Source organism: Ranitomeya variabilis, chromosome 1, assembly GCF_051348905.1.
Source record: "Ranitomeya variabilis isolate aRanVar5 chromosome 1, aRanVar5.hap1, whole genome shotgun sequence".
In the NCBI taxonomy this organism is placed as follows: domain Eukaryota; kingdom Metazoa; phylum Chordata; class Amphibia; order Anura; family Dendrobatidae; genus Ranitomeya; species Ranitomeya variabilis.
The window spans coordinates 877,809,812-877,828,301 of NC_135232.1; the positions used below are offsets into that span (position 1 = coordinate 877,809,812).

At 42.0% G+C, this 18,490-nt stretch overlaps 1 protein-coding gene across 3 annotated transcripts in view; it reads right to left on the reverse strand.

The window, feature by feature from the left end:
• The window catches only part of PPP3CA (protein phosphatase 3 catalytic subunit alpha), a 362,283-nt gene that overhangs the window by 165,331 nt on the left and 178,462 nt on the right, over positions 1-18,490 (reverse strand). Inside the window, exon 1 of one of the 3 annotated variants that reach the window (XM_077277922.1) lies at positions 1,152-1,210. The exons of the other annotated variants lie outside the window; for them this stretch is intronic. The gene's annotated coding sequence lies outside the window, so the exon portion shown is untranslated. Of the gene's footprint in view, positions 1-1,151; positions 1,211-18,490 lie in introns of those variants that run through there. 3 annotated transcript variants of the gene reach the window in all.

An 18,490-nucleotide genomic window follows, 5' to 3' on the forward strand; every position in this document is an offset into this window, starting at 1 on the left:
GTCATTGACAAACTTCAAACGGGCATGGGACATGTGCGTGAGCAGGAGGACATTGTGTGCTCTGCAGGATTTTAATCCAAGACGTCGTAGTATGTTACTAATGGTAATGTTTGAGACTGTGATCTCAGCTCTCTTCAGGTCATTGACCAGGTCCTCCCGAATAGTTCTGGGCTGATTCCAGACCTTTCCCAGAATCATCCTTACCCCAGGAGGTGATAATCAGTACAGAGTAGGAGGGCTTTTTAAAGAAAAACTAACAGGTCTGTGAGAGCCAGAATTCTTGCTTATTGGCAGGGGATCAAATACTTAATTTATGCAATAAAATGCAATTTAATTAATTAAAAATCATACAATGTGATTTTCTGGTATTTTTATCTCACAGTTGAAGTATACCTATGATAAAAATTACAGATCTCTGCATTGTTTGTAGGTGGGAAAACTTGAAAAGTGAGCAGTGTATCAAATACTCATTTTTCCTACTATATGTAGAAAACTCGTTTTATATTGAGCAAAAAAAAAATAACAAACTACAAGTAACAGAATCTAAAAGTAACTATCCCGCGCCTACAGGCAATTTCCTGGGTAAGGCCTTAAGTTTATATATAGCTGAAATGCACTCTATTTTTACATTAAAAGTAAGTGTTGACAAGCGAGGTAACAAAGGGAAAAAGACACTGGAAAAGTACACGTATGACAATTTCCAACGCATTATTCCGGCTGCTGTAAACAGATTTCCTTCCAGTTTTATTCATACCGTCACACCCAAACTTTGACTCATTCTTCTCCCTCTGTGGGTGATTTGAGGAAGACCACCACAAAACAGATCTTTTATTAAACTATGGCAGATCTACTTCCCAGTAGCTCCAAATAGTCCTATGCATGTAACATGGATGGACAAAAATGCTCGACAGATCCGGAGCGGCAGCCGAGATCTGCCAGGCTTTGAAGAGCATTAATGAGGGTCACTTTTCTGCGACTTTCAAGCAATACCTATTTTTCTGACATTTTGCATGGTTCAGAGAGACCAGAATAATGACATCCAGCATGTACGCCATCCTTTTCAATTGTGTCTAAAATATAAATCTATCGCTATTAAAAACATTGTCTTTGTCGTATCTTGCTAAGACCTTAGACGCCGCTTTGTTTATTACCTTGTATTCCCTAGCTCCCCAAGCCGGATACAGAGCCTGATAAGAAGAAATCCTTGCGCCCAGTGTATACTGTTCAAAAGCCATGAGCAAATATTTCAGCACAGAGCAAATAAAGCCAGAAAAGTTATTCTGGTCACACTTTACATCTCAATTATTCATTAACTCGTGGAAGGACAACCTTATTTACAGGAATACTTTACCGATTTGTATTGCTAGCTGGTACATAAGATCACTAGGCCAAGTGAAAAAGACAAAAGTAACATGCTAATTAACATGCCAAAGGCCGGCCTCACACTTGGTGTAAGACAATACGCCACGTATTATACGTCCGTACTACGGCCGTAATACGGAGAAATGTTCCCAAAATATTGATCCGTAGTCAGGGTGTGTCAGCGTATTTTGCGCATGGCATCCTCCGTATGTAATCCGTATGGCATCCGTACTGCGAGATTTTCGCGCAGGCTTGCAAAACCGACATCTAATGGATTTATGTGCTCAAATGTTCGTTAAAACATATATACAGTATATATACATATATACAGTATATATATATATATATATATATATATATATATATATATATATATATATATATATATATATATATATATATACATATACATATATGTCATTGAGACACATATATATATATTCTGTATTTAGATTTAATTCAGCGCGATATCTGTGAAAAGCCGGTAATTCAATTGCCGGCTTTTCATTTCTCCTTCCTAAACCCGACATGATATGAGACATGGTTTACATACAGTAAACCATCTCATATCCCCTTTTTTTTTGCATATTCCACACTACTAATGTTAGTAGTGTGTATGTGCAAAATTTCAGCGCTGTAGCTGCTAAAATAAAGGGTAAAATGGCGGAAAAAATTGGCGTGGGCTCCCGCGCAATTTTCTCCGCCAGAATGGTAAAGCCAGTGACTGAGGGCAGAGAATAGCCAGGAGAGGGTCCACGGTTATTGCCCCCCCCCCCCCCCCCCTGGCTAAAAACATCTGCCCCCAGCCACCCTAGAAAAGGCACATCTGGAAGATGCGCCTATTCTGGCACTTGGCCACTCTCTTCCCACTCCCTGTAGTGGTAGAATATGGGGTAATGAAGGGTTAATGCCACCTTGCTATTGTAAGGTGACATTAAGCCAGATTAATAATGGAGAAGCATCAATTATGACACCTATCCATTATTAATCCAATTGTTTGAAAGGGTTAAAAAACACACACACACATGATTTAAAAGTATTTTAATGAAATAAACACAGCGGTTGTTTTAATAATTTATTGCTCTCTCAATCCATTTGCAGACCCTCGCTTGGCAAAATAATAAACGCACAAGATACATACCCTCAGCTGAACCGTCACGCCCCACGAGGTAATCCATCTGAAGGGGTTAAAATATTTTACAAGCAGGAGCCCTGCTAATGCAGCTGTGTGCTCGTGCTTGTAATTCCCCGGCGAATGAATGAAATGTAGGTCATTGACCTACATTTCCTTCAGTCGCGGTGATGCACCCCCTGGTGGATGTCCTCATATGACCTGGAGCGTGGGAAAAAGTTCCCAGGCTGCAGTTCATGAGAACATCCACCAGAGGGCGCCTCACCGCGACTCAATGTTAGTACAGATCCTGCTTTCCTTTCAGCACCCGGGGATTACAGGCACGAGCGAGTGGTTTATCGCAGCTCGTGCCTGTAATATTAGTTAACCCCTTCAGATGGATTACTTCGTGGGACGAGACGGTTCACCAGAAGGTATGTATCTTGTGCGTTTATTATTTTTCCAAGCGAGGGTGTTCCTGATGGATTGAGAGAACAATAAATTATTACAACAACCGCTGTGTTTATTTCATTAAACTACTTTTAAATCATGTGTGTGTGTGTTTTTTAACCCTTTCCAACAATTGGATTAATAATGGATAGGTGTCATAATTGACGCCTCTCCATTATTAATCTGGCTTAATGTCACCTTCCAATAGCAAGGTGGCATTAACCCTTCATTACCCCATATCCCACCGCTACAGGGAGTGGGAAGAGAGTGGCCAAGTGCCAGAATAGGCGCATCTTCCAGATGTGCCTTTTCTGGGGTGGCTGGGGGCAGATGTTTTTAGCCACGGGGGGGGCAATAACCATGGACCCTCTCCTGGCTATTAATATCTGCCCTCAGTCACTGGCTTTACCATTCTGGCGGAGAAAATTGCGCGGGAGCCCACGCCAATTTTTTCCGCCATTTAACCCTTTATTTGCGCAGCTACAGCGCCCACATTTTGCACATACACACTACTAACATTAGTAGTGTGGAATATGCAAAAAAAAAGGGGATATGAGATGGTTTACTGTATGAAAACCATGTCTCATATCATGTCGGGTTTGTGCAGGAGAAATGAAAAGCCGGCAATTGAATTACCGACTTTTCACTAACACCGCTGCGTATTTCTCGCAAGTCACACTGCTGGTCCGTGTGGAATCCGTATTTTTCTCGCCCCCATAGACTTTCATTAGCGATTTTTTTGCGCAATACGCTGACAAACGCAGCATGCTGCAATTTTGTACGGCCGTAGAAAGCCGTATAATACTGAACCGTAATATACGGCTAATAGGAGCAGCCCCATTGAGAATAATTGTGCCGTTTATTTTGCGAGTTTTACGGACGTAATTTCTGCGCTCTTACGTCCGTAAAACTCGCTAGTGTGAGGCCGGCCATATAATGAGACATTAATTAAAAGGCTATGTTCACACTTGCAATTAAGCGCTCTTCATCAAGGTTTACTGCTGTCAAAAATACCTAAATTCAGATGGATCTATGTAAAGTCAATGGTATCTGTCAGCATCCATATGAAATCAGATCCAGTATAGATGGCATGGAGCAATTTTAAATACTAGTACAAATAAAAAATATTATTTCCCAACTAGTGTCCACAGGCTTCCGTTATGTGGCTCCACACCACTTGGTGGCGACAGAAACTATTAAAAATTTGTGGCACCAAGGTGGTCAAAGCATTAGTAGAAATCAGAATTAAAAGGTTTTCCATTTTTAGAAAAATGGACCCTAAACATTGCCTGTTATCTAAATTTAATAAAAAGCGAGTAGTTCTTCACTCTCTCTAGGTACAGGTTTGCTGTCCGCCACTGCTATGGCCTCAGTGGTTTGGCGGCAGTGGTGACGTCATATTGTCAGCTTACATCACCATTGCAGCCAATCTCTGCTTATGTTATTTTACAAGAGAGGCAATATTTTGGGTCCTCTTATTCAAAAGGGTTAAACCTCTTTAAGTCACTGTTCAGATCATATTAATGTCCTCAGTTTGCCAAACACTAAAAAATACAAAGCAGCAGCCGACAGCACTTCAAAAATAAGGATGCAAGTTCAGAGTCCAATGAAACCAATTCGAAAATACATACCAAGAATGAAAGAGAACAGCCTCCAGTCCAGGTGAATAAATAAAAGTCTATCTTTATTTTGTCATAATGCAAATTAAAGATCGATTTTTATTTTTTTTCACACTGGAGGCTGTTATTTTTCATTTTTGTTATAAACACTAAAAAAAACTCAATAGATATCTGAGGACTGCAATTTTCCCAGATCCACGTCATGGATATATATGGATATACTGTATATGGATGGATATATATATATATATATATATATATATATATATATATATATATATGTATGTATGTATGTATGTATGTATGTATGTATGTATGTATGTATGTATGTATGTATGTATATATATATATATATATATATATATATATATATATATATATATATATTGTAAAGCTGCAGTAGCTTCGTACGCAGTGAAGAAGCAGTGACCCACAAATTCAAACACAAAAGTCCCTTTTATTGTGTTACTTCACACAGTCAATATAGTAAACGGCTTCTTCATACAGTCCATTAATATTGCATGGCTATATGACGCAGTCAATACACAGGCCGAACTTCCCTCTGTCCAGTTTCCCTGGGTGACCGCACGCCGTTAACAAGTCTCTGTACTCACTCAGCACACTGCACTCTTTATCCTCTGGAGTGCAGCCGGATACACATCAGACAGCCCAAGACTCAGGGTGTCAGTCCTCTGTACTCACTCAGCGCACTGCACTCTTTATCCTCTGGAGTGCAGCCGGGTACATATAAATGCATATAACTTCAGTGATCAGTTTACACCAGTTCAATGCAATACATTTCACATGGCTTTAGATTTGCGGTCCCTAAACAGGCCAGACTTCCCTTGTCCAGTTTCCCTGGGCGACCGCACGCCATCTCAGTCTCTATACGTCTCCATACACACAGCCTCATATGTTGCAGACACTACTCACGCCAGCCCTCCTCTGACTAGTTCTCGTGGGTGTCCTGCATCGCTGTATCACAGTCTCTTACAGACTCTTTACTCACACAGTCGTACACAGTTCAGGATATCCTCCGGATAGCAGCCGGGCACCATATCCACCTCTTTGCAATCGTTGCACATGCTAGTCCTCTTTCGGGCACAGGACATCCACCTCCGGGTACAGAACACCCACCTCCGGGCACAGGTCTGTCCACATCCGACTCCTACGGGCACAGGACATCCACCTCCGGGCACAGGACTGTCCACTAGGGTTGAGCGACCTTTAGCTTTTTAGGGTCGAGTCGGGTTTTGAAAAGTCGTGTTTCGCCCGAAAATATTTTGTAAATCTCTGGCTCTCTCTCTCCATGCACCTTCTGGGGAGAACAAACAGTGCCCCCTAGCTGTATCAGAGGCCACAGCCTCACTATATATATATATATATATATACCGTATTTTCCGGCGTACAAGACGACTTTTTAACCCCTGAAAATCTTCTTAAAAGTCGGGGGTCGTCTTGTACGCCGGGAATCGCCTTGTACGCCGGGTGTATATGGTGGGTGGGGGGGGGAGTGATCCTGATGACGACGAGGGGGCGTCTCACAGGAAAGTGAGTATCCCCCATTACCTTATCATAGCGCTGCAGCGTGGGGTCTCTGTGCTGGGAGCGGCGGCTGCTGTGCTGTGCTGTGGCGGCTCCTCTTCTGCAGTGTGGGGCCTCTGGTGCTGTGGGGCGGTGGCAGCGGCGGCGTATCTTCATGCAGTCGGGGCTCCTCCGGCATCTCAAAGCCTAGAAGCCCCGCCGGCAACTCCATCGGTGTAATGCGCTGGCCTCCGGGAAAATGGCCGCTGCTTAGATTCAGATCTCGTGTCCCGAGATTTCGGGACGAGATCTGAATCTGAGCATGCACAGCCCCCAGCGGCCGGGCCACCGCATCGCACCTATTGAGCTGCCTCCGGGAAAATGGCCGCTGCTCAGATTCAGATCTCGTCTCCCGAGATCTCGGGACGAGATCTGAATCTGAGCAGCGGCCATTTTCCCGGAGGCCACCTGACCGCATTGTACCGATGGAGTTGCCGGCGGGGCTTCCAGGCTGAGATGCCGGAGGAGCCCCGACTGCATGAAGATACGCCGCCGCCACTGCCCCACAGCACCAGAGGCCCCACACTGCAGAAGAGGAGCCGCCACAGCACAGCAGCCGCCGCTCCCAGCACAGAGACCCCACGCTGCAGCGCTATGATAAGGTAATGGGGGATACTCACTTTCCTGTGAGACGCCCCCTCGTCCTCATCAGGATCACTCCCCCCCCCCCCAAAAGGCACATATTCACCGGCCCTATAAGACGACATACGGTGTATAAGAAGACCCCCAACTTTTAAGAAGATTTTATTTTTTAACTGGTAAAGTTGGGGGGTCGTCTTATACGCCCAGTCGTCTTATACGCCGGAAAATACGGTATATATATATATATATATATATATATATATATATATATATATATATATATATATATATATATATATATATATATATATATACACACATACATATACACACAGTGGGTATGGAAAGTATTCAGATCCCTTTAAATTTTTCACTCTTTGTTTCATTGCAGCCATTTGATAAATTCAAAAAAGTTCATTTTTTTTTTTCATTAATGTATACTCTGCACCCTATCTTGCCTGAAAAAAAACAGAAATGTAGAAATTTTTGCAAATTTATTAAAAAAGAAAAACTGAAATATCACATGGTCATAAATATTCAGACCCTTTGCTCAGTATCGAGTAGAAGCAACCTTTTGAGCTAGTACAGCCATGAGTCTTGGGAATGATGCATGAATTTTTTTTTAAAAAGAAGGAATATAAACCAGCTCACCCCTGATGCATAAACCAAACCTCTGGAGCACGGACCCGCTGTGTCCAGGCATATAAAATACAAAAAAGAAAAGAATGTCCAGCTTCACCGAGTCCGTAAAAAAGAGTTTTCTTTACTTTAAACATGGAGGATACAGACTTCAGCACGAACTATATGGGTAAGAATCTCAACGCGTTTCTGGAGACTAAGCTCCATTAAACATGACATGTCATGATTTAAAGTTTGTGAATAAAGAAAACTCTTTTTTACGGACTCGGTGAAGCTGGACATTCTTTTCTTTTTACGAATTTTTTTTACACCTGGATTTGGGAATCCTCTGCCATTCTTCCTTGCAGATCCTCTCCAGTTCCGTCATGTTGGATGGTGAACGTTGGTGGACAGCCATTTTCAGGTCTCTCCAGAGATGCTCAATTGGGTTTAGGTCAGGGCTCTGGCTGGGCCAGTCAAGAATGGTCACAGAGTTGTTCTGAAGCCACTCCTTTGTTATTTTAGCGGAGTGCTTAGGGTCATTGTCTTGTTGGAAGCTGAACCTTTGGCAAAGTCTGAGGTCCAGGGCACTCTGGAAGAGGTTTTCATACAGGATATTTCTGTGCTTGACCAAATTCATGCTTCCTTCAATGGCAACCAGTTGTCCTGTCCCTGCAGCTGAAAAATACCCCCGTAGCATGATGCTGTAACCACCATGTTTCACTGTTGGGATTGTATTGGGCAGGTGATGAGCAGTAAATGGTTTTCTCCACACGAACCGCTTAGAATTATCACCAAAAAGGTCTATCTTTGTTTCATCAGACCAGAGAATCTTATTTCTCATAGTCTGGGAGTCTTTCATGTGTTTTTGACCAAACTCTATGCGGGCTTTCATATGTTTTGTGCTGAGGAGAGGATTCAGTCAGGCCACTATGCCATAAAGGCCCGACTGGTGGAGGGCTGCAGTGATAGTTGACTTTGTGGAACTTTCTCCCATCTCCCTACTGCATCTCTGGTGCTCAACCATAGTGATCTTGGGGTTCTTCTTTACCTCCCTCACCAAGGCTCTTCTCCCATGATTGCGAAGTTTGGCTGGACGGCCAGGTCTAGGAAGACTTCTGGTGGTTTAAGAATTATGGAGGCCACTGTGCTCTTAGGACCCTTGAGTACTGCAGAAATTCTGTAGTAACCTTGGCCGGATCTGTGCCTTGCCACAATTCTGTCTCTGAGCTCCTTGGCCAGTTCCTTTGACCTCATGATTCTCATTTGGTCTGACATGCACTGTGAGCTGTGAGGTCTTATATAGACAGGTGTGTGCCTTTCCAAATCAAGTCCTATCAGTTTAATTAACCACAGCTGGATTCCAATGAAACAGTAGAACCATCTCAAGGAGGATCACAAGGAAATGGACAGCATGTGACTTAAATATGAGTGTCTGAGCAAACGGTCTGAATACTTATAACCATGTGATTTTTCAGTTTTTCTTTCTACCCCCTTTCTGCCATCGGACAGAATAGTACTTCCGATGGCAGAAGCCCCGCTTTGATGCGGGCTCCAGCGGTCCGCCCGCACCTATTAACTAGTTAAATGCCGCTGGTAAAACTCTGGCAGCGGCATTTAACAAGCGCTCCCGGCCATCCGGCTGGAAATGCGCCCACCGCTGACCCCCGTCACGTGATCGGGAGTCAGCGGTGCGTCGGCATTACAACCAGGGGTCTCCTGCAGACCTCTATGATTGTTGATGCCACATTGTTGTGAGCGCCACCCTGTGGTCAGCTCTCATAGCAATGCTGTAATTCAGCTGCATAAAAAAAATCTGAAAAAAAAAAAAATAAATATACATATATTTATATTCAAATCACCCCCCCTTTCACTCCATTAAAAATAAAACAATAAAAAAAAAAATCAAACCTACACATATTTGGTATTGCCGAGTTCAGATTTGCCCGATCTATCAATAAAAAAAAAAAAATTAACCTGATCGCTAAACGGCATAGCGAGAAAAAAAACCTCAAAACGCCAGAATGTTTTTTTTGTCGCCGGGCGATCAAAAGAACGTATCTGCTCCAAAATGGTATCATTAAAAACGTCAGCTCGGCACGCAAAAAATAAGCCCTCACCCAACCCAAGATCACAAAAATGGAGACGCTACGGGTTTCGGAAAATTGTGCAATTTTTTTTTTTTTTCTTTTACAAAAGTTAGGAATTTTTTTTTACCACTTAGATAAAAAATAACCTAGACATGTTTGGTGTGTATGAACTCGTAATGACCTGGAAAATCATAATGACAGGTCAGTTTTAGCATTTAGTGAACCTAGCAAAAAAGCCAAACAAAAAACAGGTGTGGGATTGGACTTTTTTTTTTGCAATTTCACCGCACTTGGAATTTTTTCCCCATTTTCTAGTACACGACATGGTAAATCCAATAGTGTCGTTCAAAAGTACAACTCGTCCAGCAGAAAATAAACCCTCTCATGGCCATATTGACGGAAAAATAAAAAAGTTATGGCTCTGGGAACGAGGGGAGCGAAAAAAGAAAACGCAAAAATGAAAAAAGCTCTGGGGGTTAAGGGGTTAATAAATTCGTAAAAAGGTCTACATTTCTGTTTTTTTTTTTCAGTCAAGATGGGGTGCAGAGTGTACATTGATGAGAAAAAAAATGAACTTTTTTGAATTTATCAAATGGCTGCAATGAAACAAAGAGTGAAAAATTTAAAGGGGCCTGAATACTTTCCGATCCCACTGTATATATATCTCTGTTACACTTTTTTTCAGTAGATGGCATTGTATAGAATAAAGTGCTCTACTACACAATTCCATACATTATTATTGCGGTATACCGCTGTATACCAATTGGATTAATACTGCACTATGGACATGCTTGTGTAAACTGGAAACTTTTCCTGGCATATAACCTAAGTAGAGGGGATTAACTTTATCAAATGAGGGGTCTAATACCTAAAAAGAGCCAAGCAAAATCATCACTAAAATCCACCGAAATCTCTCAAGATCACCTAATATTGTCAAGAGAAGCTGCAGGGCGGTATACATTTCACTGTTGGAAAAATGTAGTCTTTCAATGCACCAATAAATGCACCATAATTATACATAGTTGACCACTGCAAGGCGAATCTGTGCAGAGGCGTTCTACTGATACTATGCAATTCGGCAGTAGTCTGTGATGAGAAGCTGGTCACCAGTAAAATTCAATAGCAGCCACCTCCCTATGCAATTTAGGAGTTTATCCTTTCATTTTCCATTTGAATTGATTCAGTCGGGATCTGGAAAGGGAGCAGTGAAACGCAGACAGGCGCTGGTGACTTATGGAAGCTACTGAGCGGCACTGCGGCATCCCTGACTTAGACGCTCTGGTTGTGATGGCAGCATGAATTCAATGTGTTACCGGCAGGAACCTGCTACTACTGATCCATTATTCATGGCACGTGCAGCAGGCTGTTGTGGGGAATCCTCTGTCAGCATTCGCAGTACAATTCCAAAGTTGCAGTACTGGCATCACTCCTAACCACAGTATACAGCGACTGCTGCAGTCATTCACACTTCCCAAAAATACCATACAATGAATGGACACCATTGTGTAGCTGGGATTTACTTCGAGGAACCATTAAGCAGTATGACTTTACAGCAGAAGCAGTGCAATATCTAACAAAAACAAGGAAAGGGGAGATATTTTTATAGGGTAATTTCCGCTGTTAAAGTCAAGGGAGAAACTCAGAGTCTTAATATTTCTTAGAGCTTTACAGATATACAACGTACAATTGCACCGTGTCAGCACTTTTTCCTGGCAGTTCACATACAGCAATCGCTTCTGATGAAGGTCTAAGCAGACCGAAACGTTAAATTGTGGATTGCCAATAAATTTGTTATATGTTCAAACTGTCCTGAGGGCCAGGTTTCTTGCTACTATTGGATTACGGGTTGGAACCCTACCTGGGCACCAGAATCACTCACCAGGAGTGCCGTATATATCCGGTTTCTACATACTGGGATGCCAATCATGTCGCTATGGGTGTGATAAGCAGTGCACTGTTGCAATGATTGGCAGCAGCCCTGAACTAGTCCAATGCTTGTCCACTAGCATTTAGCGATAACACAGGGCGGTGGGTAGACTCACTCAGCTGCTTTCAGAGGTAGACACAAGAACGCTTCGTGGGTCAAACACCTGCTGGTTTATTAAAGCACAGCATAAACCTTGGCAGGATGTAACAAAACAACCATGGCCTTTCAGGCATAATGACAAAACAAAAGAGACCGTATTTCAGAGTCCATAAGCCTGCAGGATTGGCCCGCTCAGGATATACTAAATCTTCTGCTCCCTTTGGAGCTACCGTCTGGAGACTTGCCTGTCTCCCAACACACACAGAGAAAAAAAACATGTGGCTGGACATTTAACTTTCCAACCACACCCTTGAGGTGGAGATCTGGTGAGTAGGCGTCCCACCCATCTATTACACCTACTCACAAAAAATCCAGACCCTTGTAACGGCTGTGTAACCCCTCAGCACATGGCATGCTGGAGAGAAACTTATGAGTTTCTCATCACAGAGGATAGCAACCTTCGTGACAAATATCTCCCCTCATATACTGTCACACGGGGATCAGTAAAACAGTATTATGAGGCACAGACATGGCTCCTAATACCTTTAGGGGTAAATCCTGACATTAGGGTCCCTTTAAATACTTATAAAAATGTTTACTTTTTTAAGCTGAATTAGCCCTTTACACTGGTATCGTATGAATATGTTTTGACTGCCCATAGCAAAGAAAACCTTCTTCTAGATCAGCTATCAATATTTGATCAGTGTAGGGTCTACTTCTGGAGCCCCTGGAAACGTCACGTCTACTTTGTATACACAGACACAGCTGCTCATATGTGCAAACAGCTGTGCCTGGTGCTGTCTACAGATCAGCTGCTTAACACCCGCGGTTCTTCCCATGGACGAGTCATGGTGCCTCTACAAACAATGCAGCGCACAGTGATGCCTATACAAACAATGAAGGGGACAATGGTGCCTATACAAACAATGAAGGGGACAATGGTGCCTATACAAACAATGAAGGGGACAATGGTGCCTATACAAACAATGAAGGGGACAATGGTGCCTATACAAACAATGAAGGGGACAATGGAGCCTATACAAACAATGAAGGGGACAATGGCGCCTATACAAACAATGAAGGGGACAATGGTTCCTATACAAACAATGAAGGGGACAATGGTGCCTCTACAAACAAGCGCACAGTGATGCCAATACAAACAATGAAGGGGACAATGGTTCCTATACAAACAATGAAGGGGACAATGGTGCCTACACAAACAATGAAGGGGACAATGGAGCCTATACAAACAATGAAGGGGACAATGGTGCCTATACAAACAATGAAGGGGACAATGGAGCCTATACAAACAATGAAGGGGACAATGGTGCCTATACAAACAATGAAGGGGACAATGGAGCCTATACAAACAATGAAGGGGACAATGGTGCCTATACAAACAATGAAGGGGACAATGGTGCCTATACAAACAATGAAGGGGACAATGGAGCCTATACAAACAATGAAGGGGACAATGGTGCCTATACAAACAATGAAGGGGACCATGGTATCTATACAAACAATGAAGGGGACAATAGTGCCTATACAAACAATTAAGGGGACAATGGTGCCTATACAAACAATTAACTGGACAATGGTGTCTATACAACCAAACAATGAAGGAGACAATGGTGTCTATACAAACAATGGTGCCTCTACAAACAATGAAGCGGACAGTAATGCCTATAAAAACAATGGTGCCTATACAAACAATGAAGGGGACAATGATGCCTATACAATTAACTGGACAATGGTGTATATACAAATAATGAAGCGCACAATGGTGCTTCTACAAACTAAGAAGGGGACAATGGTGCCTATACAAACTATGAAGGGGACAATGGTGCCTATACAAACTATGAAGGGGACAATGGTGCCTATGCAAACAATTAACTGGACAATGGTGGCTATACAAACAATGAAGTAGACAATGGTGTCTATATAAGCAATAAAGGGGACAATGGTGCCTATACAAACAATTAAGGGGATAATGGTGCCTTTACAAACAATGAAGTGTGCAATGGTGCCTATACAAACAATGAAGGGGACAATGGTGCCAATACAAACAATGAAGTAGACAATGGGGCCAATACAAACAATAAAGTAGGCAATGGTGCCTTTACAAACAATGAAGCGGGCAATGGTGCTTATACAAACAATGAAGGGGATAATGGTGCCTATACACAATGAAGGCGACACTGCAATCAAGATTACCACATCATTGCGCTGATCATTGGGGTTTCTAGGGGTGGGCTCCCTCATTGTTGACCTAGCCAAAGGATTAGCGAATGAAATTGAGGTAACAGAGAACCACTTTAAATGTATCTTGACAAACTAAAAGTGTCACGTAATTGCATATGGCCACAAAAGTGTTGACAGATGAGGTTACAAGCCCAGAAGTTATATCTATAATTTAAAATAATAAAAAAAAAATGTGCAATATCGGTCATTATCTTACCAATGTAGGAAACTGCCAGAGAATGTTAGCATTTATCTAGCCTGCCATATTGTATACACATGTGATGTTTTAGACCATTACCAAAGAACTTTTTCAACACGTTTCCTTCCTTTTTGCTTATTTTTTCTGTTAATAGTGCTATAATTGGATAGCCCCTATTATCTGACGTAGTAACGAAAATATCATAGCACAAACATTTTAACATAAAGGCAATACGAGTCGAGAGAATGAAACTGACCATAGAAGGTGCAGACAAATCCTAGATGTCTCGGTGCTGGCCACACTTGAACACAGCAGTACTTGATATTGAAACACGTTCGTCAGTATTCAATATCTTTCATAAAGCATATAACAAAAAAAACTCTCCTCTTGCCCTCGGCAGTAATATTACCTGGCATACATTGCTAAGCATGTCATGTGTACTTTTCAATGTCATTGACATACAAGGAGCGATCTGCAATTCGTGCTGTTCCCGCTATCGGAGGGGGTATTAGTCTTTGCCACGCCGGAATGGTATCACACAATCACTTTGGCTGGATTACAATTCAGAAAGTTGTTATAATGCGCTAATAAAGAAATAGTGTTCATGAATTATTCAAAAATAAAAGAAAAGTGACAGATTTTTCCAATATTTTCCATCCTGTAAGTATCCAAAATTCTATTAACTACTACTATTTATGCCTGAGAAGCTTAAAACTCAAATTTTTAATACAGTACCATTTTAATAAACCAGACATTTGCTGTAAGCGTCTTGAACTGAAACTTACATTCGACTTACAAATACAAAGCAACATTAAAATTCATTGCGCTCCTCACAAGTCAGTACAAGGACTCTTTGAGATGATGACGTAGCGGTCTCGCGAGAACGCTAAGTCATCTGGGTAATTTCACAATGCATTGCTGGGAACGGAAGCTGGCGGCCACATCGCGCACATGGGGACACCTTCGCTGGACGCCAGAGGGTGAGTATATAACTATTTTTTATTTTCATTCTTTTTTTTTAACAGGGATATGGTGCCCACAGTGCTATATAGTACCTGGGCTGTGTTATATACTGCGAGCTTGCTATATACTATGTGGGCAGTGTTATATACTGTGTGGCCTGTGTTATATACTGCGTGGGCAGTGTTATATACTATGTGGGCAATTTTATATACTACGTGGGCAATGTTAAATACTATGTGGGCAATGTTAAATACTACTTGGGCTGTGTTATATACTATGTGAGCTGTGTTATATACTACGTGGCCAGTGTTATATACTACGTGGCCAGTGTTATATACTACGTGGCCAGTGTTATATACTATGTGGACAGTGTTGTATACTACATAGGCAGTGTTATATACTACGTGGGCTGTGTTATATACTGCGTGGCACTACGTGGGCTGTGTTATATACTGCGTGGGCAGTGTTATATACTACGTGGGCTGTTATATACTACGTGGCTGTGTTATATACTACATGGCTGTGTTATATACTACGTGGCTGTGTTATATACTACGTGGCTGTGTTATATACTACATGGCTCCTATATACTACTTGGCTGTGCTATATACTACGTGGCTGTCTGTGTTACATGGCCTCTGCTATATGCTATATGGCTGCTATATATATATATATATATATATATATATATATATATATATATATATATATATATATATATATATATATATATATATATACATATTCTAGAATACACGATGCGTTAGAATCAGCCACCATCTAGTTATTACAATAATAGAGCTTAGATATCACATGCACAACATATCCATGAATAAATAAGCCAATGCCTTAAAGTTGTCCGGGTACAAATCTACAGTGACTTTATGTGACAGCAGACCTGTGAATCCTGATAGCACCTACACTGGGTGCTGTGGGGATGGTGCTGGGCACATGACCTCAAGTATGCGATTTGCATACATGCACTAACATGCATACTAGACATGCACGGCCTCGATCAATGCAAGTGTATTGAGCAAGACTGGACACATGTAACAGTAGACTTGTCACACTAGCCTGGCCAACTCCTTTAATGTATTTTAGTTTTTTCTTCTATGGGGCCAGTAACTTATGGGTAAGTAGCTGCTAACTTGATCTCTGCTGACCCAGAGCAGTCATGAGACCGCTCCTGGAAGCGATTTTCCCATTCCATGTGATGTCACATTTATTTTTATTTATTTTACTCACTTAGATAGCGCCATTAATTCTGAAGCGCTTTACTGACATTATCATCACTGTCCCCGATGGGGCTCACAATCTATATTCCCTATCAGTATGTCTTTGGAGTTTGGGAGGAAACCAGAGAACCTGGAGGAAATCTACACAAACACAAGGAGAACATACAAACTCCTTGCAGATGTTGTCCTTGGTAAGAACCCAGGACCCCAGAGCTGCAAGGCTGCAGTGCTAACCACTGAGCCACTGTCCTGTCAAAGAGTAGTTCTTTCTCTCCCATTCTGACCAATCGATGGTGTGTGACTGCAGACTTCATGTTTATTGCCATTCGGCTCCCAAAGACTAACACAGCACAGGAGCACGAGCTGGCACATGAGCAGTGCAAAGGACTCAGAAACTGACTCCGATTTACAGGCCCACGCGGGATATCACACTCACTAGCAGACCGATCTCTTTACACTGCTCATACAATCTAAATTGCACTAAGATTGGGGTTACACGAGCGTATAAAAAAAAAATTAAATAAAAATTAGCCTCATTCTCACCCAGGAGAGTGGGATGATTATTTTCTCACTTGCAATCCGTGTGCAATCAGTTTTTTTTTTCTTACTCAGCAGCTGTTAATCTTTCAGAAGGCCATTTACATTTTCCTATGTTGCACAATTGCAACAAATGGGTAAGAAGCGGATGCCACTGTGATGGCCCCTATGGCCCCCAATTTTTTTCTTGCACTCAGCCGAATACAGAGTGAATCGCAGCATGCTGCAATTGTTTGCACTGTCACTTTCACTGCACATTTTCACTGTCACTGTCCATGTGCCCTGCCTCATTGAATAACATGTATCAGTGTACTATTCGATAAAAAATTGGATAGCACTAGTCCGAGTTATATGCTTATGTGAGTGAGCCCTAACTCAGAGCACCCATGCCAAGTTAGGCAGTGGGGAGCCAACTGTCAATCAACATGACATGGGCAGTGACGCCCCAGACAGAGCAGAGTGGTAGAGAAGGAGCCGGTCTGTCAACATGACGTCCCAGAAAGTAGGAGAAGCACCGCTAACTAACATGACCCCTCTGCGACTGCTCTGAGCCGTTACAGGTCGGTCCATGGAAGAACGAGCAGGTAGTTACCAACTATATACCAATAAGTGCTTAGAATAGAAAAAAAAGGTACCAGATATCTCTTATAATCTCACACACCACAGAATGCTGTGTGCATGAACAAGTAAAATCACTAAAAGTAATTAATCTTATCCCCAACTGAAATATACTGAAAGAACAAATATATATAACACTTGACCTATTGAACAATCAGCCATCGGTAACAAAACAAATAAAAAGAATGTAACCCCATACATAAGACGGGCTACCCACTAAATATCAATAGAAGCCCGTCAGAAAGAAACAAACGCAAGTATGAACAGTTTTCCAGATGTGTATGGCAACTGCGCACTGTTAAGATTTATTCTAGTTGCCCACTTCAAAAGGTCTTGGAAAACACTCGATACAACACAAGACAATCTGCAATGAAACCACTATCATCAAACATTGCATCAGTATTTTTCTTCAGCTGATCACACTGCTGAATCAGCATCCCAAGACATAAAAAATGAAAGTGCACAGGCTTATCCACGTAATATAAGACAGAAAATCATTTTCAGATTGGAAACCCACACAATATTCAATATAACTCGACAGTATACCAAGTAAAGTAACGATTACTAAAACTGTCAAGCTCATGCTATTCGGTAAAAAAAAAAAAAACAGATGTATTGACATAAACCAAGCAAACATGTCAAAAGGAAGCCATTGGCAAATATTTGTCCCAGAGGAACTTAGTTGCAAGTTGAAGAATCATCTCAAGAGATGGTTTGAAATGATCTTTAGCAGTATGTAAAAATGGCTTTCACCTCGATCTAATCTTATGCAGGAAAGCATTAAAGGGTATAATCAGTAGAAGTGTGGAAAATGACTGTATTGTTTATGGCTGCTATAGGCAGTGCTAGGAAGACAAGGAGCAGAGCTCAAGGAAAAGTCATGAGCAGCCCAGGTTCTTCATTACACTAATCATCAGATGGCCCATCCTAAAACATACGGTAATTGTTTTACAGGGATCCTGTCAGCTGATACATGCTGCCCAAACTGCCATATAGCAGGCACTGGCTGTACGATCACAGTCATGTAGGTTCCTCTATGAAACACTGTGGTGTTTTAGAGAAGAGCATACCTTTAATAGCTGCTGGAGGCCCAGCCATGCGGATGACTTGTCATACAGGCAGGTCCCCGGCAGCTTCTCCCTACCTGCCGACAGTGACTAGCAAGCCTCTGCCTACGTGCGTGTATAAGGAATTCCCTAAATACGTGTAATTAGCAAATCACAATTGTTTTGAGTCAAGAGCTAATCATCATGAA